The 24991-nt window shown below is 47.9% G+C and overlaps 1 long non-coding RNA gene and 4 other non-coding genes across 5 annotated transcripts; 2 read left to right on the top strand and 3 right to left on the bottom strand.

The window, feature by feature from the left end:
- Positions 1 to 1610: 1610 nt before the first annotated feature.
- On the top strand, positions 1611 to 5787 carry LOC120375864. Its single transcript, XR_005586848.1, has 3 exons — positions 1611 to 1837; positions 4590 to 4678; positions 5685 to 5787. It is a non-coding gene; the product is annotated as an uncharacterized LOC120375864 (long non-coding RNA).
- A 7527-nt stretch (positions 5788 to 13314) lies between these two features.
- On the top strand, positions 13315 to 13387 carry TRNAV-AAC. Its single transcript has one exon. It is a non-coding gene; the product is annotated as a tRNA-Val (tRNA).
- A 1836-nt stretch (positions 13388 to 15223) lies between these two features.
- TRNAG-UCC lies at positions 15224 to 15295 on the bottom strand. Its single transcript has one exon. It is a non-coding gene; the product is annotated as a tRNA-Gly (tRNA).
- A 4454-nt stretch (positions 15296 to 19749) lies between these two features.
- Positions 19750 to 19823, bottom strand: TRNAT-UGU. The gene has a single exon. It is a non-coding gene; the product is annotated as a tRNA-Thr (tRNA).
- Positions 19824 to 21703: 1880 nt separating this feature from the next.
- Positions 21704 to 21786, bottom strand: TRNAS-GCU. The gene has a single exon. It is a non-coding gene; the product is annotated as a tRNA-Ser (tRNA).
- Between the last annotated feature and the right edge of the window lie 3205 nt (positions 21787 to 24991).

The raw sequence follows: 24991 nt of genomic DNA on the forward strand, positions 1-24991 counted from the left end.
GGCTGAGGGCTTAGGGAGATGGGTTAGAAAACAACAGCCACTTGTCTGTGGAGGTTTGATTCTTGCCTGCTAGGCCAGGCTGGGGTGTGGTGTCTCCATGGCTGTACTTCCAGTGTCTGATCTGCCACAGGGAGCCAAGTCTAGACATACTCAGAGGCTCTATGCCAGGGTTCCTCAAACTTCCTTTCACTACAACCCCTTTTTGCCAAAAAAAACCCCAAAAAACTTACTACCTGACCCTAGAAAGACGCACCAAGCCCCTCTACACTGAGCACAGGCAGAGGAGACAAAGCCTGAGCCCTGCCCCAGTTGGGGGAGGGCAAAACCAGAGCTTGAGGGATTCAGCCCTGGGTGGTGGGGCTCAGACTTTTGGTTTCAGCCCCAGGCACCAACAAGTCTAATGCCAGCCCTGGCGACCCCATTAAAACAGGGTTATGACCCACTTTGGGGTCTTGCCCCACAGTTTGAGAACCACTGCTCTATGCTGATGGGAGAGTTTTCCTGTGGGTGCAGTTAATCCACTTCCCAAGAGGTGGCAGCTATGTCAGTGGGAGAAACTATATCGGTGGGTGTGCAAGCTGCGGTGTTTGCCACATTTAAGAAGTTTAATCAAACCCCATTTTGAAAACCACCTGTGGTCTGGGAATGGCAAAGGATCTCGAGGAAACAGGGTTTATCCTTCAAAGTGCTGGACATCATGGTTCCATAGTTCTGTTGTCATTGGGGATATTGCTCAGTGTTAGAGTGCTTAACTGCAGTTCAAATAGTCCTCGGTTCAAACCCCCGTGTTGTCTTATAATCTTCTTTCTTTTTTTAAAAAAAGTTAAACATTTTCATTTCCATTCTCCATTCTGTTCAGGGGCTCCTCTATACAGGAGTGCTTGATAACAATGTAAACACTCAACATTTCGCTGTCCAAATGCACAAAAACCTAGCAAAGCTGTCCATCAGCTGAAATCAGTTCCAATCCTCTAAGTGTCTAGTTTATGTTTTCATCAGTTAAACAAAGGTATCATACGAATGTACATTTGCAGATCCCTCTTCTCCAGGAGCTATGTTGTGCAGAAGAAGAAGAACCACATCCAGCTGCAGTTCAGGAGTCTGATGACCAAAGAGCCACAAAGTGTTCTCAGGGCTGGAGAAAAATGCCGTCTAGTGAGCTATTGAACGAGCTCAACCTGTTTAGCTTATCAAAAGAAGATTGAAAGGTGACTTCATTGAAGTGTTGAAGGGCCTTAATGGAGACAAAAGATAGGTAAATTAAAGGGCTTTTTAATTGAGGAGAGAAAGGCATAACAAGAGCTTGTGGCTGGAAGGTGAAAAGAAACAAATTCATATTAGAAATAAGACACAAATATTCAACAGCAAGGATGATTCACCACAGGAACAAGCTACCAAGGAAAGTAGTGGATTCTCCATCTCCTGATGTCATTTAATGAAGACTAGATGCCTTTCTGGAATGTGTTTGCCCCAAAAGTAGCTCTGGTGTCATACAGGAGGCCTGTGATATGCAGGGGGTCCACAAACTTGATAAGTGTAAAAGAGACTGTTACTGGGAGGGTTTCACGATTTCTCAGAGGGTTACACCTGGTGGGAGGGGGCTAGGCCTGTACTGGAATAAGGTCACTCTGTTCTTCACAGTGTGGCAGAACCTAGAATGTCCATTAGCAGGGAAAAATCCTGGGGAGAATCGGCTTGTGGAATGGATGAAAACCCCATCTGAATTCTCTCACATTACCCTTCTCGCCCTGACAGGCTACAGACTAACGTCCACGTTTGATCCAGATCATCCCATCCTCCCAGGGGGCAGGAAATGGCTGCAGTGGAGCTGGCTCAGGTAAGAGATTATCATGAGCTGATGGTGGGCTCTGCTTGGAGGGAGAGGAGCAGTAAATGCATAGGAGGGTGGGAGCTGCTGGAGGTGGTGGGAGGCAGGAAATATTGAGGGTGGAGAAAGGGAGGGGACAGGATGTGACAAACCCGCTGAGACTTGTGTAATGTAGGGTATGATGGGTTGTCACCCCTAGGGTGCGGTCTGGGGGCTTCTGGGAACCGCTGCGCCCTCTAACCCTCAAGCTGGGCTGGCCTTTCTCACACTGCTTTGCTGGAGATTGTCAGCCTCTCCAGGCCCTGTTATCACCCAGCAGGACAGCAGGTGGCGCCATACACCCAACTAAGCCACTCAAGGACAGATAGAAGACGACAGCCAATTTCCCATCTCCCCAACCTTGCACACTTGCTGTAGTATAAGTTCAGAATTATACCATTTTATAGTGCACAGGGATCTCTATAATGTAATCTCATTAATATAATTCGCCTTCCCCTCAATATGGGAAAGATATGCACAACAAGCTTGTGCTAACCAAGCTCAGATTTTCCCCAGACACTTCATTCAAAATACTTAACACTGGTTAAGATAAAGCACAAAACGAGTTTATTAACTGCAGAAAGATAGATTTGAAGTGATTATTGTTAGAAGAATAAAGGAGCAGGTTGACCCGCAGGCGGATACGAGTACAGGCTTCTTTATTGCAATACTTGTTCCCCTCGACCCAATAGTTGAGTAAGCACTGGATTAGTTACATCACTCTCCTTTTATCTCAGTTAGTATGTACACGCCTACATCCATTACAATACCCTCCAAACCCTTATTAAGTAATAGAAATATCCATACTGTTAGTATACCCCACCCTATCTATTATTCACAGGATTACACATGTCATACAGGTTTCAGAGTAGGAGCCGTGTTAGTCTGTATCCGCAAAAAGAACAGGAGTACTTGTGGCACCTTAGAGACTAACAAATTTATTTTAGCATAGGGAAATAGATTCAATTAGTGTAATGACCCAACCATTCCTGGGCTCTGTTTAAACCTAAGTTAATTGTATCTAATTTGCATATTAATTCAAGTTCAGCAGTCTCTCTTTGGAGTCTGTTTTTGAAGTTTTTTTGTTGCAAAATTGCCACCTTCAAGTCTGTCACTGAGTGGTTAGAGAGGTTGAAGTGTTCTCCCACTGGTTTTTGAATGTTATGATTCCTGATGCCAGATTTGTGTCCATTTATTCTTTTGCGTAGAGACTGTCCGGTTTGGCCAATGTACATGGCAGAGGGCATTGGTGGCACATGATGGCATATATCACGTTGGTAGATGTGCAGGTGAACGAGCCCCTGATGGCATGGCTGATGTGATTAGGTTCTATGATGGTGTCACTTGAATAGATATGTGGACAGAGCTGGCATCAGGCTTTGTTGCAAGTATAGGTTCCTGGGTTAATGTTTATGTTGTATGGTGTGCGGTTGCTGCTGAGTATTTGCTTCAGGTTTGGGGGCTGTCTGTAAGCGAGGACTGGCCTGTCTCCCAAGATCTGTGAGAGTGAGGGATCATCTTTAAGGATAGGTTGTAGATCTTTGATGATGCACTGGAGAGCTTGTAGTTGGGGGCTGTAGGTGATGGCTAGTGAAGTTCTGTTATTTTCTTTATTGGGCCTGTCCTGTAGTAGGTGACTTCTGGGTACTCTTCTGGCTCTGTCAACCTGTTTTTTCACTTCAGCAGATGGGTATTGTAGTTTTAAGAATGCTTGATAGAGATCTTGTAGGTGTTTATCTCTGTCTGAGGGATTGGAGCCAGTGGTGAGCTGCAGACGGTTCGCACCGGTTCGCGCGAACCGTTTGCTAAAATTAGATGCTGGACAGAGAACCGGATGTTAAGAGCCAGGCAGGTAGGAGAACAACTCTGGTCTGCTGGCCAGATGTGGCCAGCAGGACCGCCCTGTCTCCCACCTGAGCAGCTCCCAGGATTCCCTGCCCTCTACCCCCGCAGAACCGCATGGTGGTCAGCCCGCCGCCAGCTCAGCTGAGCTCCAGTTTCATGCTGATGATTTGAGCGGCCGCCAAAAGGTAAGAGGGGACTGGGTGCTTCAGGGTCGCCTGGGGCCGGGGGCAAGTGGGGCAATTTGCCCCGGGCCCTGCAGGGGCCCCCCCCCCCACGAGGATGCCCCCCCCGCCCCCGCCCCTCACCGAGCCGCAGTGACCAGCCGCAGCTTTGTCCTGTAGCTTTGAGCGGCTGCCAAGGTAAGGGGGGAGCTGGGAGCTCCAGGGCCACCTGGGGGCAAGCTGAGCTGTAATTTATAAACCTCCCAATGCAGCTCTTGGAGGAGCCTGTGTGATGAGGGAAGGATGGACTCAGGACAGGGTGTGTGTGGGGGGGCTCCTTTTATCCTCCAGGGGAGAATCATCCCCCAGTTCTGCCTCTGGGTGGGTTCAGATCTCTCCTGCAGTAGCATTTGGTAAGGCGAGCGGTGACTTGCGGGGCAGGGTCTGTGGTCCTGGGTTAGTGACCAGATGTCTCGATTTTTGGGTTTATTTTCTTATATAGGCTCCTATTACCCCCACCCCCACCCCTATCCTGATTTTTCACATTTGCCGTCTGGTCATCCTACCCGGTAAGCCAAAGGGAGCAGCCTGTGCCTGGGTAGCACTTGGCAGTGCTGTGCCCGGCAGCCGTCTGGGGCTGGCTGGCAGCAACTAGCTGTGGAGTTTGCAGACAGTTGCTGCAGCCGTCCAAGTATCTGCACACACATTCTGTCTAGGTCACTTTCTGCAAACAAGCTGCCTGTTGCAGTTCTCAGAGCCCCAAGCAGACCCCAAAGAACCCGCCGAATACCCGGAGCGCCGCTGGGTAAGTAAAAATTAAAAAGGCATCTCTAGGAGGCTCTAGCCAGGGAAGGGATTCTCACTGGGCACAGGGCCCGATTCAGGGGAATCGGTGGAATCGGCCTAAAGCCGTCCCTGCCAATGTTTGCTCACCCCAGTCTAGTTTATTATTTTATTAACAGGGTCACACTTGCCTTGTTTGTTAAGTTGATATACACATGTGAGTCAAATGTCATCACTCCCAAAGTTTCGTCTTGTTGAGAGAGAGACAACGTCTTGTTTCTGGTGTTAATTAATTGTAGCCTCACTTGCCTTGTTCGTGCACTTGTGCAACTGTTTCTACACGACCAGTCATAGTCGGTCTGTTTGTTTTTAGTAAATTGCGTGTGATATTTCAGTGTGTAATACTAACTGGACTGTTATTCGAAGATTAAAGTTTTCTATTCAATATTATTTACCCTTCATAATGAAACGCCAGAAAAGCATTAGTGATTGGTTTTCCAGTAAAATGACAAAATCATTAGTCAGTAGTTCGAGTAGTGAAAATAATGATTTAATTACTGAAAACGCCGATGACAATTTTGGTGATGAAAATATCTTAAAAGTTGAATCATCTGAAAAGGTGTCCCCAATGGAAGAGGATTTACATGATTGTGAAAATGTACTACCCGATTGTTGGACTTCCGAGCAGGCACAATATTTTTAAAATAAATATAATGGCTTAATAATTGAAGGCAAAAACTTGGCTGCTCCCACTGTGCAAAGGCATCACATTTGGGGGTCTTTGGAGGAAAATCTTTACACGTTTCTTCAGAATGGCAAAAGTGTACTATTAAAGCATCTGGAACTGATAAAAAAGTTCAGCAAGCATCATTAAGAAAAAAAATGAAGGGACATTTCGAATCAAGCTGTCATTTGAGAGTTATAAATATTTTAAATGAATCTAAAAAAGAACCTCTCACTACAGTGATTGATAAACTTACTGAACAAGATATTGCAATAACCAGCAAAATTTTCAACATCGTTTACAGCTTAGTAAAAAGAAACCAACCAATGTCAGATATGGAGGATGAAGTAGAGCTACAAATTAAGAATGAAACTGATTTAGGGAACTGCCTACATTCTCGATTTTCGGCCATCAGAATCGTAGAACATATTGCTGAATTAATAAAAAAACAAATTTTTAGTAAAATCATTGAAAACTATTCAAAGATTTGTATTATTATTGATGAAGCTTCTACAATTTCAAGTAAAACTGTGCTTGTAATTCTTCTAAAATGTGAACTACAAGATTCTTCACCAACAATTTTTCTCGATTTGGTGGAATTAGAATCAACAAAAGCAGAAAATATTTATAATGCTTTGAAACATACATTAGCTGATACAGGATTTGACACAGAATATTTAAAGAAAAATTTAATCGGATTTTGTTCTGATGGCGCAAGCACCATGCTTGGACATAAATCAGGAGTTGCTACAAGACTAATTGAAGATTTTCCAAACGTTATAATTTGGCATTGTTTGAATCATCGGCTACAACTGGCTTTAGATGATGCTATAAATGATATCAATGAAATAAGCCATTTCAAGATTTTTTTGGACAAGATTTATGCAATTTTTCATCAGTCAAATAAAAATCAGTTTGAACTTAAACAAGTTTCTGAAGAACTGTATATTGCAATAATCAAAATAGGCCGTGTTTTTGGTCCACGATGGGCTTCTTGTAGCCTTAGAGCTGTCAAAGCGGTCTGGAGAGCGTATCCAGCTCTTTATACTTACTTTTCCAAAAATCAGAAATTTTCTGGCATGGCAAAAAGATTAAAAAACAAAGAATTTTTAAAAGACTTGGCATTAATGATTGACATTTTGGATGAATTTGCATTATTATCAAATGCACTGCAAGCGAGACAATTGAGTTTAACAAAGGCAGATAAACTAATCAAACAAACTATTGTTTTTTTCATACAATTAAAAGATAGTTTTGGTATACACGAAAATAAAATTAATGAAATGATAGAAAGTGATGCTTTTAAATGCATAGAGTTTGAAGATAATGTAAAGTTTAGATCACTGCCACGAGACAAAGAAATAGAGTGCAAGACTTGCATCTGAAGAAGTGGGTATTCACCCACGAAAGCTCATGCTGCAAAACGTCTGTTAGTCTATAAGGTGCCACAGGATTCTTTGCTGCTTTTACAGAACCAGACTAACACGGCTATCCCTCTGATACATAAAATTTGTAGTTGATTTAAATGATTTTCGTGACTATGTAGACAATAACATTCAATCAAAAAATCTTCCTGATCCGGAAACAATAAGGAAAGGAAAGCAAATTATGAACACAATTGCAATTAGTTCTGCAGAAGCAGAAAGAGCTTTTTCGTTGATTAATATTATTTGTAGTGATATAAGGGCAAATTTAACAATTAAACATATCTCAAGCTTTATGACCATCAATTTGTTGGGAAAACCACTAAGTTCCTGGAACCCAATACCATATGTTAAATCATGGATGAGAAGTCATCGATCTGCATTAGATACCAGAGTTCGTGTATCCAACACCAAAGATAATGGAGAAGATCAAGAAGCCATCTGGAAATTACTACCTAATTTGTAATAAATGTACTTAAATATTCTTTAAAATGTTGTTTGTTGTTGCACTGTATACTTCAACATAAATATATTACTTTTTAAATAACTTAAATAGTTCACATGTAATATTTTAAAATACAAGAAAAGGCATTTAATTCTTTATTATTGTTTGCTTACTCATACATCTTTATATGTTTTTTCTTTTCAAATGTATTTTAAATTCATGTAATAAAGCAATACTTTGTTTCTATTGTAATAAACTTTTATAAAAATGTTTTTTTATTCTTAAGTATGACTTCCAATGATTCAATGCATTACCATTTCTTATGGAGAAAAGGTACAAAAATACATACTGTGGACGAACATCCCTTAAATCAGAACTTTTTATAGGGAACCCGTTGTTAAATCAGAACTTTTTATAGGGAACTGGTTTTGGCAGCTCATCACTGGGCCTGAGTGTATCTCTGCACCTTGAGTCCAGGGCACCCACTCTCTCTGCCCCACACATCGAATCTGGCCCTGCTGCAAAGTGACCCCTAAGAACCAGCAGCCTCCAGGACAGCAGGTTTGGCCTCAAAGCAGGGAATGTGTCCCCCATGCTGCTCTTAGGCCACTGGATGCTCTGGAAACAGGAGGGCTCTGAGTGTAACCTATAGAACACATGGCCCATCTGGGGATGTAGCTCAGTGGTAGAGCACATGCTTTGCATGTATGAGGTCCTGGGTTGCATCTCCAGGTTCTTTTCACCCTGCTGCTTTGCTCATGCCCAGAAGGGATGTGGCCCACCAGTCTGCCTGCAGGAATTTCAATCCTGCTCAGTGAGGGGCAAGTGCCAATTGCATGGAAGGTCTGGGGGGGTTTCTGCTCCTAAGTCTCCTCTGTACATTTAAGATTCCCACCTGCTGTGCTGCCTGGGACAATGGTAGATGAGAAGGGCGAATTCTCCAGCACTGGAGGGAAAGGTCCCATCTGCACAGACTGAGAGGCAAAGACTAGACTTATTTCTTGTCTGAGCCCAATCTTTTCACCTGGTATAGCCCTTGATCCAGCTCAGGTGGTAGTTAGGGGATGTCTCATGACTGCAGCCATGTTTGTTCAGTTCCACCCCTTTATACAGCTTTGGTACAAGGCAGGAATCTTTTGTCTCTTTCCTGAGGAAGAGCCCCAGGTTTAAGATGGATTCCTGTACCGGGGGACATGGTCACATGTCCTGTGAGACCCCCAAGCCTTCATTCTTCCTGGCCTGACTCACGGATGGTGCAGGACAGAGCCATCTCCAGTCAATTGTCCTGGTTAATAGGAGCCATCAAGAGTCCAAACCACTTCGCATCATTACAACAGGATCTCAGAGTTATAGTTCATATTTCTAGTTTCAAATCCAAGAATGATCGGTTCATACAAATAGGATGAACACACGCAGTAGATTATAAGCTTTGTAATGATACCTTACAAGAGACCTTTTGCATGAAGCATAGTCCAGTCACTTTATATTCACACTCATTAGCATATTTTCATAAAATCCTATGGAGTGCAACATCACAGCAGGGAAAGGGTTTTACTGCGGCACCTGGGAGCAGTTGAGTTTCATGTTCAGGCTGTGGTATGAGTTCCTCCAGGTTTCTCGTAAACACACAGGGCCCTTAGCGTGTGCATTCGATACAGGAATGGCCCCGACACGATAAAGTGATGGGGATTGCATTTTCCTTTTTTATTTTTGTATTTCCAATGACATTTCTGTTTGTGATTTCGTTTTGCTTTGTATAACTGTGTTTTCTCCTGGATTTGATATTTAACTAAAAAAAGAATAAGGCCTCAAGGCGGCGGATGGAGGATCAGGCTGGGGCCAGGACTGCTAAGAGAGCGAGAGTAGCAGGTTTTCTGTATTGTTTCCTGTCCTCATTTTCATGATTAGTTTCTCTTCTGCATGAAATTTGCTTTTTTTTATATGTCAGCCTGGCTAGCTCAGTTGGTAGAGCATCAGACTTTTAATCTGAGGGTGCAGCGTTCAAGTCCCTGGTCAGGTGAAGAAGGAACTATTCCCCTCAAAATGGAAGAAAGTGTCTCTCCAGGATGTTATTTGACATGACCTTTTTTTCCCCAGGACTTGGCATTTCACTAGGAAGGGCCATGTACTGCCTGGGACTGAAGGGGCAACTTCCTCACATGCCCACTGGCCTCTCAGTCTGGATTAAGAAAGGCCTCTGGGAGCTGCAGCAAACTGCTGCATGACAACTCGGTGAGCAAAGGCAGGGCTGCCCCCACAGGGTCATCCACACCAGAGCTCAGCAGAGGTCTGGGTGTTTCCTATTGGTCCCATGGTGTAAGGGCAGCACTCGGGACTTTGAATCCTGCAATCTGAGCTGAAGTCTCAGTGGGATCTGAGGGCAATTCCTGTGCCACAAACCCTGCTGGGTCTTCCAAGGCTCGATCTTGCTTTCTCCAATGCCATGAAAGCCTGTCTTTTGCCCGCTAGCTGTTGTGACTTGAGCACAAGAGGGGACGTTTGATCCAGAAGCCTGGCCGTGCCTGGAGTCCTGTAGGTAGGGATGCGAGCTCCATTTCCTCTGAGTCCTGAAGCTGGGCTGCAGCCTGGCCTAGGAGGTAGCCCTGTTGGTTGACCTACTGGCCCAAAGTCACTTGGGCGGTGTTGGTGTTCCCCAGGGATGCTGACGGGCCTAAGGGAGGGAGGCTCAATACTCCTCCCTATCAGTCAGGGCGGAAGAGGAGGGCTGCAAGCAGGGCCGGCTTTAGGCCTAGGAGGCAGCCCTATTGGTTGACCTACTGGCCCAAAGTCACTTGGGCGGTGTTGTCTTTCCCCAGGGATGCTGAAGGGCCTAAGGGAGGGAGGCTCAATACTCCCCCCTATCAGTCAGGGCGGAAGAGGAGGGCTACAAGAGTTTGCAGGTTGATGGCTGGGCCTTCTAGCGTTCGGTTGGGGACGAGGTGGGGAACGCGAACTGGGAGAAATGGTTGCTGGCCTGTGAGGAATGGCTCAGCCGGTGGCGGAAGGGGACCTTGTCATTAACCTCAGCCATGTGTTTCCCCCTGCTCCACGAATGCTGCTGAGACCAAACACGATGGCCTTCCACTTCTTGTGAGGCAATAGGACGTCCCTACCTAGTCAGGAGAAGTGCGGCTTTTCTGCTGTATTAGAAATGGTGGTTGGGCCTGGTGGGCTTTGAAGCCTTGTACGGCTCTACTTTTTTGTTTTTCAATTTTCAGTGGGTGGCTGAGCTGGAGGGCAGGTCAGGCCCGAGGGGAATGACGGGACAACCATAAAGAACCCAACTGACTCTTCCGATATGGCCGTATTTTTTTTACCCCACTGGGTGCAGCACCGGGTATGGGATGGCCAATAGTGGCGGAAGGGGGAGGAGATTAGGAAGGCCCCCGCCCCCCCCCCCCCCGTGTTCTTCTATTCCCTCCTTACATCCTACAGGATTTTCAGTGGGTGGCTAGGTGGAAGGTGCTTCCAGGATGGCTTCATCCGCAACAGTGGCCACCCTCACAGCAGCGGCAGCCACAGCAGCGAGGCCCCCCCACCTTTCGGCTCAGTCTGAACAGAGGTCAATGTACCACTGGGTGAGACAGGCCAATTTTAGGGAGCTTCCTCTGAAGGTGAGCAACTGTCCCCAGAACTTACTGACAGGATCTTTAAAGTATTTGCAAATGTGCATGGCCGGCATGTGCAGAGCAAAGGCGGCCCGGGGCACTGTGTCAGGCTCTGGCACCGCTCGAGACAATGGACCATCTTCAGCCACCAGGCGACCCAGGATCTAAGGCAGGAATGGGGTGAGGAAGCAAGTCAAGCTGAGCAAGGCAGGCAAAAATTCATCTCGCCTTCGTGGGCGCTTGCAAGGATACCCTTTTTGTGTGCCAGGGCTGACAAAAACCTCCCAGACAGAGAAGCAGCAGGCCAAAAAGCAGCAGGGTATTCTATCTGCTATCCAAGATCCATAAACGTAGAAATCCTGGATGCCCCATCATTTCAGGCAATGGCACCCTGACAGCAGGATTGTCTGGCTGTGTAGACTCCCTCCTCAGGCCCTACACTACCAGCACTCCCAGCTATCTTCGAGACACCACTGACTTCCTGAGGAAACTACAATCCATTGGTGATCTTCCAGAAAACACCATCCTGGCCACTATGGATGTGGAAGGCCTCTACACCAACGTTCCACACAAAGATGGACTACAAGCCGTCAGGAACAGTATCCCTGATAATGTCACGGCAAACCTGGTGGCTGAACTTTGTGACTTTGTCCTCACCCACAACTATTCCAGATTTGGGGACAATGTATACCTTCAAGTCAGCGGCACTGCTATGGGTACCCGCATGGCCCCACAGTATGCCCACATTTTTATGGCTGACTTAGAACAACGCTTCCTCAGCTTTCATCCTCTAATGCCCCTACTCTACTTGCGCTACACTGATGACATCTTCATCATCTGGACCCATGGAAAAGAAAACCTTTGAGGAATTCCACCATGATTTCAACAATTTCCATCCCACCATCAACATAAACCTGGACCACTCGACACAAGAGATCCACTTCCTGGACACTACTGTGCTAATAAGCGATGGTCACATAAACACCACCCTATACCAGAAACATATTGACTGCTATGCTTACCTATATGCCTCCAGCTTTCATCCAGACCACATCACACAATCCATTGTCTACAGCCAAGCTCTAACATACAACTACATATGCTCCAACCCCTCAGAAAGAGACAAACACCTACAAGATCTCTATCGAGCATTCTTACAAGTACACTACCCACCTGCTGAAGTGAAGAAACAGATTGACAGAGCCAGAAGAGTACCCAGAAGTCACCTACTACAGGACAGGCCCAACAAAGAAAGTAACAGAACCCCACTAGCCGTCACCTTCAGCCCCCCAACAAAAACCTCTCCAGCGCATCTACAACCTATCCTGAAGGACAATGCCTCACTCTCACAGATCTTGGGACACAGGCCTGTCCTTGCTTACAGACAGCCCCCCAACCTGAAGCAAATACTTACCAGCAAGCAAACAGCAGAAACACTAACCCAGGAACCTATCCTTGCAACAAAGCCCATTGCCAACTCTGTCCACATATCTATTCAGGGGACATCATCATAGGACCTAATCACATCAGCCACACTATCAGAGGCTCGTTCACCTGCACATCTACCAAAGTGATATATGTTATTATGTGCCAGCAATGCCCCTCCACCATGTATATTGGCCAAACCAGACAGTCTCTACGTAAAACAATAAATGGACACAAATCACATGTCAAGAATTATAACATTCAAAAACCAGTCGGAGAACACTTCAATCTCCTGGTCACGCATTTACAGACCTAAAAGTCGCAATATTACAACAAATAACCTTCAAAAACAGACTCTCATGAGAGACTGCTGAAGTGGAATTAATTTGCAAAGTGGACACCATTAAATTAGGCTTGAATAAAGACTGGGAGTGGATGGGTCATTACACAAAGTCAAACTATTTCCTCTTGTTTATTTGTCCCCCTACTGTTACTCACATCTTTTTGTCAACTGTTGGAAATGTGCCATCCTGATTATCACTACAAAAGGTTTTTTCTCCTGCTGATAATAGCTCACCTTAACTGCTCACTCTCGTTATAGTGTGTATGGCAACACCCATTTTTTTTCATGTTCTCTGTATATATATATATATCTTCCTGCTGTATTTCCACTGCATGCATCCGATGAAGTGGGTTTTAGCCCAGCAAAGCTTATGCTCAAATAAATTTGTTAGTCTCTAAGGTGCCACAAGTACTCCTCTTTCTTTTTGCAGATAAATGAATGGAGGTTAAGTCCATGAATGGCTATTAGCCAGGATGGGTAAGGAATGGTGTCCCTAACCTCTGTTTGTTAGAGGGTGGAGATGGATGGTAGGAGAGAAATCACTTGATCATTACCTGTTCAGTCCCTCTGGGGCACCTGGCATTGGCCACTGTTGGCAGATAGGATGCGGGGTTGGATGGACCTTTGGTCTGACCCAGTATGGCCATTCTTATGTACTTATGAAGGGAGGGGCAAAGGCTTTTGACAGAGTTTCTGCAGTGTAGTGGTTATCACGTTTGCCTAACATGCAAAAGGTCCCTGGTTCAAAACCAGGCAGAAACACAATGGCTTAATTTTCTAAGCTCCTACTGGCCTGTCCCTGCTGTTGTAGGAGCAGCAGTGATTTCTATGCTCAAAAGGTCTGTTGTACTTCCCCTCCTCCCACTTTTGTCTCCTCTCCCACTCTGAATGCCTGTGAAGTGGCTTTTCCCCTCCCGCTCCCTCCTGGAATGCTCGTGGGATGAATGGGCTGGTTGAAGAGCAGAAGAGCTTCCAGGTAGACAAGGTGTCTGGGACGCTAATTAGGCAGCACTCACACACCCAGAGCATGGACACTGCCCAAGGTGGAGTGTGACCAACCAGATGCAGCCAAGTCATCTCTAGTCGCAGGCCATGAGGTGCAGGCCCTTAAAAGGGGAAGGGGCCCTGTGCTCAGGAAAGCACTCACAAGCTTGTACCTCCAGTGAATGCCCTTTGCCCGGACTGCCTTACCTTGCAGAATCCTGACATCTCCAGTGCTGTGCCTGTCCTGGGAGCGTGAGTATGCAAGTGTGAGTGTGACACCCCTGCTGCCCCCCGCTTCTTCTTTTGAGCTTAGCTGTCAGTATAATAAACGTGCTGCTTTCTGCCAAACTCTGGTGGGTCATTAGCTTACTAGCTGGCCCAATTTTGGGTAACACCTGTGATAAACTCAACCCCTGCAAGATAGTGGGTGGTGAAATGAGCTGGGAAAAAGCCTTGGCATCAGCAGGGGAAAGCTAGAGGATCTTGGCCAGTCACCTTTTGAAGCCTTGTGGCTTGGTCTCCTCTGCCCTGGGAGGTTGGCCTATGGCGGCCGGCTCTTCCTGCTGGCCTCCTTTGTGTGACCTGCCAAAGGAGGGAGTGAGGCAGCAATGGGGCAAAAGAGGAAAGTCGAGCTGAGGAAGGCAGGGCAGAAGCTAAGCACCTCAGTGCGGCTAAGTGGGGTTAGTAGAGCACCACCAGTCGTTCTGCAAAGCCTGGGGAGGTGCGGTTGGCTGCTGGGAGGTAGAATCCTGTGCCTGCCTCTTGGCTTCCCAGGGATAGCTACTTGCAGCCCTGGAGAAGAAGGACGGTTCTGGGTGAAAGGAAGACAAGCAAAGCTCTGGCAGGAAATTTGGGTGCGGGGTGCGGGCTCTGTGCTGGGGGAGGGGGTTGGAGTGCAGGAGGGGTGGCGCTTACCCTGGGCACTGCAGCTCCCAAAGTGACTGGTACACACAACCCTCCAGCAGCAGGTCCTAGGTGGGCCATGCCAGGGTGTCTCCATGTGCCGCTGCCTGCAGGCGCCGCCCCCAGAGCTCCCATTGGCTGCAGTTCCTGGCCAATGGGCGCTGCGGAGTTGGTACTCGGGGCAGAGGCAGTGAATGGAGACACTCCCCCCACCCCAGGGGATGCTGGGACATGCCAACCACTTCTGGGAGCGGCACGGAGGGACGGAGGCAGAGTGGGCAGGGAGCCACCTCAGTGCTGCTGGCACATCTCTGCACACTGATGGGGGAGGGGAGCAGAGGGCCTCCATGTGCTGCCTGGGGTAGGGGCAATGAACAGAGCCGCCTCCCCTCCCGGGTCTATTACAGGAGTGGGTGGGTGGGGTCTTTTGGCCTGCAAGGTGCAGCAGGTCGGACTAGATGATCACATTGTTCCCTTCTGACCTTAAAGGCTTTGAGTCTAAAAGGGAGAGGGAAGTAAAGATTTTTTTTTTAAATAAACCAAACATTGTAATACCAGATAACTCCAACAGCTCATTGTACAGTCCCACCCCTTTCTTCCTCCATTGTGTGTTGAATGACCTGCAGGACATTGATTCTCTCATTTCATTGATAAACTGATACAACGTGACTGAAATAAAACCAATTCCCAGTAGAGAAAATGTCACATCCCTGCATTGGCTGGGAATCGAACCCAGGTCAACTGCTTGGAAGGCAGCTATGCTCACCACTATACCACCAATGCATCTGGCAAAAATGCCACTTATGCTTGCCCAATGAGGCTAGAGCAGCATTGAGGCACTTTTCTGCCTGTTAAAATGTACTGGATTCTCATCACTAAAAAAACACCTCCATCTTCACTTGGGTTTGAACCATCAGCCTTTCAATTAGCCAGCAAAGCCTTTCAATTAGCCAGCAAAGTTGTTAATCACAGGGTGTGTCTACACTACGGGATTATTCCAATTTTACAGAAACTGTTTTTTGGAAACAGATTGTATAAAGTCAAGTGCACGCGGCCACACTAAGCACATTAATTAAGTGGTGTGCATCCATGTACGAGGCTAGCATCGATTTCCAGAGCGTTGCATTGTGGGTAGCTATCCCATAGCTATCCCATAGTTCCCACAGTCTCCCCCGCCCATAGGAATTCCGGGTTCAGATCCCAATTCCTGATGGGGCAAAAACAGTGTCATGGGTGATTCTGGGTAAATGTCATCACTCAATCCTCCCTCCGTGAAAGAAACAGCAGACAATCATTTCGCGCCCTTTTCCCTGGATTGACCGGGCAGACACCATAGCACGGCAACCATGGAGCCCGTTCAGCCTTTTTTCACTGTCACCGTATGTCTACTGGATGGTGCTGACAGACGCGGTGCTGCAGCGCTACACAGCAGCATCCCCTTGCCTTTGCAAGTTAGCAAAGATAGTTACTAGCCATACCGTCCCGTCTGCTGCTTTGCAAGTTGACAATGACAGTGACCAGTCATAATGTACTGTCTGCTGCTGTCATGGGTGCTCCTGGCCGGCCTCGGTGAGGTCGGCCGGGGACGCATGGACAAAAATGGGAATGACTCCCCCGGTCATTCCCTTCTTTACGTTTTGTCTAAAGGGAGAGTCAGTCCTGTCTAGACTATCAGGCAAGCCTACTAAAGAACCAGAGAGGCAAACAGCCGCTCCGTGTCAGAGCCCCAGACATCCCGCAGAAATGATGAGCTGCATGCCATTCTAGGGGGTGCCCCTGCAACAACCACACCCATTGCTTCCCTCCTCCCCCACCCCTCCTGGGCTACTGTTGCAGTTATCCCCCCATTTGTGTGATGAAGTAATAAAGAATGCAGGAATTTGAAACAACACTGACTTTATTGCCTCTGCAAGTAGAGCTCAAAGGAGGAGGGGGGGCAGCCTCCAGCTGCTATGCTATTCCAGGCAGGACTGAATCTCCATTAGACAAAGCTTAAAGAAGAGAATGACCTGGGAGTCATTCACATTTTTGCCCAGGCGCCCCTGGGCGACCTCACCAAGGCCAGCCAGGAGCACTCATGGGACGACGATGACGCATACCAGTCCTACTGTACCGTCTGCCATCTGGAAGGGAAGGGAAGGGAAGGGGATGCTGCTGTGTAGCGCTGCAGCACAACATATGCCAGCAGCATCCAGTAGACATACGGTGACATTGAAAAAAGGCGAGAAATGATTTTTTTCCCTTTGCTTTCACGGGGGAGGGGGGGCAACGACATATACCCTGAACCACCCGTGACAATGTTTTTGACCCTTCAGGCTTTGGGAACTCAGCCAAGAATTCAAATGGTTTTGGAGAGTGCGGGAACTGTGGGATAGCTACAGTCATCAGCCCCTCCCTCCGTGAGTGTCCACTTCATTCTTTGGCTTTCTGGTACGCTTGTCTCAGCTCCTTAAGTTTCAGCACTGTGTTGAGTCCCTGTTGTGGCCTCTGTCCATCATAGCCTGGGAGATTTTTTTCAAATGTTTTGGCATTTCGTCTTTTGGAAGGGAGTTCTGATAGAACAGATTCATCTCCCCATACAAAGATCAGCTTCAGTATCTCCCCTACAGTCAATGCTGGAGCTCTTTTTTGATTCTGGGACTGCATGGTCACCTGTGTTGATCGGCGCTCCACGCTGGGCAAACAGGAAATGAAATTCAAAAGTTCATGGGGCTTTTTCTGTTTACCTGGCCAGTGCATCCGAGTTCAGATTGCTTTCCAGAGCGGTCACAATGGTGCACTGTGGGATAGCACCCGGAGGCCAATACCGTCGAATTGTGGCCACATTAACCCTAATCCGACATGGCAATGCCGATTTCAGCGCTACTCCCCTCGTCGGAGAGGAGTACAGATACCGGTATTAAGAGCCCTTTATATCGATATAAAGGGCTTCGTTGTGTGGATGGGTGCAGGGTTAATGCGATTTAACGCTGCTAAATTCGATATAAACTCATAGTGTTGACCAGGCCAGAGAGAGCAGCAGGTTTCCCATATTGTTTCCCGCTCTTGTTTTCTTGACTAGTTTCTCCTCTGCACCAACTTGCTGTTTTTCTTTATGAGCCTGGCTAGCTCAGTGGGCAGAGCATCAAACTTTTAATCTGAGGGTCCAGGGTTCAAGTCCCTGGTCAGGTGATAAACTACTCCCCAAGATCTTACACTGTCTTGCTGGAGTCCTCTTTGATGTTACTTTTTCTCTTCAGGATTTTCCCTTTCCTCAGAAGGGCCTTTTTGTGTGTGGTTTGAAGGGGCAACTTCCTGACAGCCCCTCTGTCCTTGCAGCCTGGAGGAATAAAGGCCTCTGGGCATAGAGCATATTCCTCCCCTGCGCACACACACACACACACATACAAACAAACAGAATATCCCTAAGGAATTAGAATCACCTGCTGCCTTCCTCTGTCCTGCTGGATCCCCAAATGAAGATGCTCTTCAGCCTAAACCCATGTCCCCTCTTTTCCCAGTGCCCCTCAGACCCAACCCTCAGTCCCTCCTATGCTCACTGCTCCTCACTCCCAACCAGAGCCTGCTCCTCTTCACCCTTCTCCTCTGTCCCAACCCACAGGCTCCTTCTCCTCATGCTGCTCCTCAATCGCAATCCACGGCTCCCTCCTTCCCTCCAGCAGCAGGTGCTTCAGACCCGCTCAGGAAGATTTTCTTGCAAGGTTTTGTGTATGAGTCTGCATGTGGATTTTACAGTGTGTTGGAAATAGGTTGGGTTGCTTGCCGAAATGATCACTTGTGGCTGGTGTTGGATTCCCAGTCTCCATGTTATAGGGGCAGGAGAAATAAAGGTTTGTTATCCTTGTTGTGTGAATCGAGGGCATCACAACTGTGCTTGGCAGACCCCGATTGAGGGACTCACCCTCAAATCAATAGCACTTGCTAGGCAGGGGACAGGGGTTCCAAAGCCAAGTGGGCTGGGGTCTGGGTCCCAATGCTAAAATTTAGGTGTTAGACCAACTTTAGGACAGGGTGGCTGTGGAGGGATGAGTGAGTCCCTAGACAACATAGTGAGTAGGGTGCCTTCTTATTTTCCCCCGTTTTCCACCCAGGATGGCAGGTGAACTCTACAGAGGCACCTCTGGGCTTGCACTGACTAAGGACAACAGCTGTGAGTGGGATGCAGAGAGGGGATGGCTCATGTTAAAGGACTTTTGGTTGCTGGACTTACGAACCATAGAGAGAAGGACACTGTCCAGCTTATCTGGGGGGTGGGTCTTTCCCTCGTGGTTTATGTTTATGTGTTGGGGCTGCTGACATGACTTCTACTAACCCTGGGCTTACATTGCAGTGTAGACATATCCTGAGAGGACATCTATACTGTGACAAAATCCCGCTGGCCTGGATGGTCTGATTTGGGCTCCTGGGGCTCAGGTTGTGGAGCTAAAAACTACAGCGTAGACATCTGGGCTCAGACTGGAGCCCAGGCTCGGAGACCCTCACCCCTCGTGGGGTCTCGGAGGCTGGGCTGAAGCCCAAGTGTCTATGCTGTAATTTTATAACCCTGCAGCACAAGCCTCACAAGCCTGAATCAACTGACCCAGGGTTTGAGAATAGTGGCTTGGGTGTGTTAATGGCAGTGTAGACATAATGCTAGGCTGTGTCCACACTGCAATGAAACACCCAGCGTTGTCCCGTGCCAGTGCAGGCTCCCAGGCTAGGGCTGTGGGGTGGTAAATTTGCAGTGTAGACATCTCGGCTCAGTCTCAATACCGGGCCTGGGAGCCCTCAAGGTTGGGAGGGAGTTTAGCAAGCAAACAAGGTAAAATGGCAGGGGAGTATTACCCTGGACTCGATGGCATTTCTCCATTGTTCTGTCTGCTTTGGGGCAGGGACAATAACACGTCTTGCTGCATTCGTTATTTCAAAGGGTGGTTTAGGATTTTCATTCTCACACATGGTGCACAAAGCAGGACTCAACCCTCGGTGTAAACTAAATGAGCTGCCCACAGGTTCTGGCAGCCACAATGAGCCATTCAGCATGAAAGCCCAGACCTGCCCCTGTCCCAGAAGGAAGCAGGATCATCTGTGACAGGCTGGAACACTGACCTATCAGCTCTTAACTCCCAAACTTTCAGTAAGTCTGTTATCAGTGCCTGTGAGTATAATTTAAACAACTATACTGGGCTGGACCAAAGAGCTCTGTGTTTTGTCCTCCCACAGTAGCCAATACCAGGTTGCCCAAAGGTTAGTCAATAAGGCACCACTGGGAATTGAACCCAGGATCTCCTGTTTACAAGACAGGTGCTTTAGCCAGCTAAGCCATGGTGCCTGCCTGTGGCAACAACACACTGTCTGCCCACACCTGACTCCCTGCCAACCCCACTGGGGCCTGACAAGCTTTGCTTGTGTTTGGATTCTGCAAAGCAGAGGAGCAGGTGAGGTTTTCCTTGCAAGGTGTGTGTGTGTGTGTGTGTGTGTGTGTGTGTGTGTGTGTGTGTGTGTGTGTGTGTGTGTGTGTGTGTGTGTGTGTGTGTGTGTGTGTGTGTGTGTGTGTGTGTGTGTGTGTGTGTGTGTGTGAGAGAGAGAGAGAGAATCTTTGGCCAGGTCTGCACTACAAGGTTACTTCAGCATCATTATATTGCTCAGATGTGTGAAAAACACACAACGCTCCCTCGGTCAGCAGCTTGTGGCTGGTGCACACACTGCAATACCACGTCTGGCGACAAAATTGCCCTGTTTTGGTGACAAAATAAAACCACCTCGATGAGATGCCTAGTGCTTTTTGCAGCAAACTTAAAGTGACAAATGTCAGTGTAAATGCTGCTGGTCATTATATCACCATAACTGGCCTCCACCAGTATCCCACCATGCCTGCCGTGAACTCACCTGCCCTGCATTCCTGCTACAGAGCCATGGGCCCCTCCCCTTTCATAGCTCCAGAAAGTTCTGACAGCTGAGCCACTATCTACACCGGGATTAGCTTGATAGAACTGCATTGCCAGCCTAAGTAATGTAATTACACCAACCTAATTTTGTAGTGTAGACCTGTCCAAAGAATCACACACACACCTTGGGAGCAAAACTTCATCTGCTCCTCTGCTTTATAGAATACAAACACGAACAACACTTCTCAGGGCCCAGTGGGGATTGACAGAGAGTCAGGTGTGGGCCATCTTTATCCCAGGAGAGATGGACTCTAAGGGTACGTCTCCATTGCAGTGTAAGCCCAGGTGTGGCACGCTGTGCTCAGAGCAGCACCTGGAAGCCCCATATTCACCACTCTCATATAATGATGACATGGTTTGTTCAAAGTCTGCCTGGTGACGTATCATTTCAAAAGTCTTGATCTGTTGAACATTAATATTGTGTTGGATTGTGTGTGCTCGCATTGTTATGAAGTTTTGCTCTGTGTGTGTTACTGAGATATGTTATGAGGTTGAGAAATGCCCCCCACCAACCTTTCAGGTGTGACAAGGGAGGAGCCAGACTCGCTGCTGGCCCATTGAAGGGATCCACACTCCCAAAGACTATCCCAGGAACCGTGTACAATGCAGACTTCTCCGAGATAGCACAGAGACAATGGACACTGCTTGACTCACATGGTAACAAAGGAGCTTCCTAGCAAGTTGGAAGAAACTATGAAAGAGGGGAAGAGACATCATGACTTGGCCTCTCTCCCCCACAACTCAGCAGCTAGAAACACACCTGGAGGACAGACTGAACTGACTCAGAAACAGAAGAGAATAATAACAATAATACTTTCAAACCAAAGTCCCCAAACAGACTAGTATTAGTTTTTCAGCAGAAAATTTTCAGTTTGGGGAATTTTGTTTTCTTAGTCAGACCTTGCCAAGGGAAGCAGGGAGAAAATGTTGGCGTTGCCTCCTTCAGAACAGCTTGTCCTAGACACTAGCTCTGGTTCACTGCTCTGGCCTTGCTCGGGGTGAGGGTATTTTAATAATTTGGGCAGGTCCCAGGGTGTTTGGGGGAGATGATGAGGATGTTCCCTTTTGAGATAAAAACTAAGAAATACAGCACTAGATAATTTCTTTTTTAAAGAAATCTGGGATTTAGACATTTTATTTAAAGCAAGGGAGTTCTGAGTTTCTGAGAAGGTTTTTGTTTGCAAGAAGCAACATTGTTTGAGCTGTCATTGTACCAAAGGGGGAGATGGTTGTCTACAAAGGAGGGGTGAAAACTAAACCCATCCAGTGAGGATGGGATTTGAACCCATGCGTGCAGAGCACAATGGATTAGCAGTCCATCACCTTAACCACTCAGCCACCTCATCTGAGGTGTTAGAAAACTGGACAGGAGGAGAAATCTAAGGCCAGCAGAGCTAGGGACAATAAGGAGTTTTTAAATACTAAGCGGAAGCAGGGGCTGAATGAGCTCCCCCCTCACATCTAGTGAGGAGCTGGGGGAAAGACTTCAGGAACAGACCGTGTTTGCATAGACACACCTACTCTGCCTAGGTATGCAGCATGATGGGGCCGCTTTCCCAAAATGACCCGTTTTGGCTGGTGGTGGGTTACAAATCACTTTACGAGTGAATAGAATGAAATGTTATTATCCTTCCTGCATGAGTGAAGGGCAGCAGAACAGACCTAGTCCGTCCTGATGGAGGGGTCAGTGGGTGAGAAATAGCTTTTATTGGACTGCATAGATGTGATTGAGAACATCACCCTAAACCAGTGGTCCCCAAACATTTCACACTGTGCCCTCTTAGCCATGGCTGTGGACCCTCAGAAGGTGCGATCAAGATCTCGGGTTGGGAGTGGGTCTGTTGCTTGCAGGGGAGAGGGATGCAGACAGAGGTAAGGGGGTCGAGGCTGAGCTGGGAGCCAGAGGCCCAGGCTGAGGGTGGGGTTGGGGAAGAGCTGGGGCTGAGTGGGGCTGAGTGCTGCTCCCTCCATGGGGGCTGGCTCACGCCCTGAGGTGCCCCCATGAATGTTCCTCTGTGTCCCCCTAGGAGTCATGCCCCACATTTTGGGAACCACTGAACCCTACTCACTAATCAGCGGCTAGTGATGCCAAAGCCCAGGGAAAGGGAGAACAAGTGCGGGGCCCCAGCACTGGAGCCATGTGAAGGGGCTGCAGGAGAGGGGCAATGGCTGGTGGCCCAGGGAGTTAAGGGCAAAGGGGGCACAGGAGGGGGCAGGAGTTAGGGGTGAAGGAGGTGCAAGGGTTGGGAGTGCAGGAGCTAGCGGTAAAGGGGGAGTGGGGATCGTCCAGGGGCAATGGGGAAGTGCCAAAGTACAAGCTTTGCCCAGGGCACCATTTCCCCTAACGCTGGTCTGAGCAAACAATTGGAAATGACCCTTCAGTGAGACCAGAACCATAGTGTAGAAAAGCCCCTTTGTTAAGTGGTGCTGGCTGAGGGCTTAGGGAGATGGGTTAGAAAGCAACAGGCACTTGTCTGTAGAGGTTTGATTCTTGCCTGCTAGACAAAGCTGGTGTGCGGTGTCTCCATGGCTGCACTTTCCGTCTCTGATCTGCCACAGGGAGCCAAGTCTAGACATATTCAGAGGCTCTATGCCAGGGTTTCTCAAACTTCCTTTCACTGCATCCCCCTTCTGCCAAAAAAAACAACTTACTACATGGCCCTGGAAAGAGGGACCAAGCCCCTTCACACTGGGCAGAGGCAGGGGAAACAAAGCCTGAGCCCTGCCCCAGTTAGGGGAGGGCAAAACCAGAGCTTGAGGGATTCAGCCCTGGGTGGTGGGGCTCAGACTTTTGGCTTCAGCTCCAGGCACCAACAAGTCTAATGCCAGCCCTGGCAACCCCATTAAATCAGAGTCACATCCCACTTTGGGGTCCTGACTCACAGTTTGAGAACCACTGCTCTATGCTGAGGGGAGAGAGTTTTCCTGTGGGTGTAGGTAAGCCACTTTGCAAGAGGTGGCAGCTATGTCAGTGGGAGAAGCTATATCGGTGGGTGTGCAAGCTGTGGTGTTTGCCACATTTAAGAAGTTTAATCAAACCCCATTTTTAAAACCACCTGTGGTCTGGGAATGGCAAAGGACCTCAATGAAGCAGGGTTTGTCCTTCTCAGGTCATTGTGGCTGTATAGCTCAGTGGTAGAGTGCTTAACTGCAGCTTAAGTGATCCTCAAGTGGTCAGATTAGATGCTCTAATGGTCTCTTCTGGCCATAAAGTTGACTACTTTCTGAAAAACTGAGTGTAGCATTGGGAGCAGCGTCTGATGTTTTCCTGTCTAGCCGGCTTGCTGCCTAGAACGAACGCTCCTTGAGTGGGGTGATCCACAGGGAGTAGCTCAAACCTCCAAAGTGCCTGGGCAGGGGCAGGACATTAGCACAGCAAGGGAGAGATGTGGCAGTGACATCACAAAGGCCTTTTGCAGGACCTCAGACTATTGGTCAAAGGTGGTGGGGAGGTGGTGACCTCACAGAGAGATGCTGACATCAGCCAGGCAGGACAGGAGCGAGGGGCCAGGGAAACCTCAGAGACCCCTGTGGCTTTGCTTCAGCAAGTCTCCTTCTCCAGGTCTCTCTTTGAGGACTGAGAGAGTATTCGGGTTCAGGTACGTGAGCGCCAGGAGGAACCTCTTTTGAGTTTTCTCCTTCCCTTTTCCTGATTTTACTAGAAAACAGCCGTCCCTGTTTAGAAGGTAAGAGCCTCTTCGAGGTCTGAAATCTTTTCGGTCTGATCCATCTGGTGACAGTTGAATTCTAGGCATGGAAAACACGAGCTTAAGGAGGCAGAATTTTATTTCACACTTGGGATTTTGTCCCATAGAATCAGTGGGGACATTAGGGTTTGTCCTTTTTGTTTCACCTTTTTCTCCATCCATCCCTCCCTCCTTTCTCTTCATCTCTTGCTTCTTTTGTCCTTTCTCCTGTTCCCCTCCCAACACCAGGAGCGAAGTGTGTGTGTGTGTGTGTGTGTGTTGCGGGGGTGTGCTCGGCAGCTCCCACTCTGGGAGGTCCACCCAAAAATGTGGGGCTGAAATAGTGCTTGGGCAGTGATCCCCACCGGTGACCTGGGCCATCCTTTGGGCTCTCTGGTGAGAACCCTCAGCCTCCCGTCCTGTCTCTACCCTGATTGGCTGAGCAGGGGGTTATTGACAGTGAGGAGACTCAGGTCCTTGTTGTTCTCTTTTAAGACCAAGTAAATAAGTCATAACCAGTTCTATGTTTGATGAATTTTGCTGCTTCTCTGCATTAATGGTCTCTGAGCAGTTCATGATTCTCTCTAACATTGCAGTTCTCCTCAAATACTTGCTGAATAATTACTGTCACTGTTGTTGGTCTGGAGCTCATCTGAGAGCACTTTACTCAGGTCATTCAATGTCTGAAATTCAAGATCTGATGGTTAGTTTGAAAATCAGGGCTCTTGTGTCCTACTCCCAACTCTTCCACTGACTGGCTGTGTGACCTAAGACAAGTCAATTCTCCTTTCTCAGCCTTAGCTTCTCCCTCTTTCAAGTAGGGATACTAATGAGCCGCTCCTACCAGGGCCGGCTCCAGGCCCCAA

Source organism: Mauremys reevesii, linkage group 12, assembly GCF_016161935.1.
Source record: "Mauremys reevesii isolate NIE-2019 linkage group 12, ASM1616193v1, whole genome shotgun sequence".
Lineage (NCBI taxonomy): Eukaryota > Metazoa > Chordata > Testudines > Geoemydidae > Mauremys > Mauremys reevesii.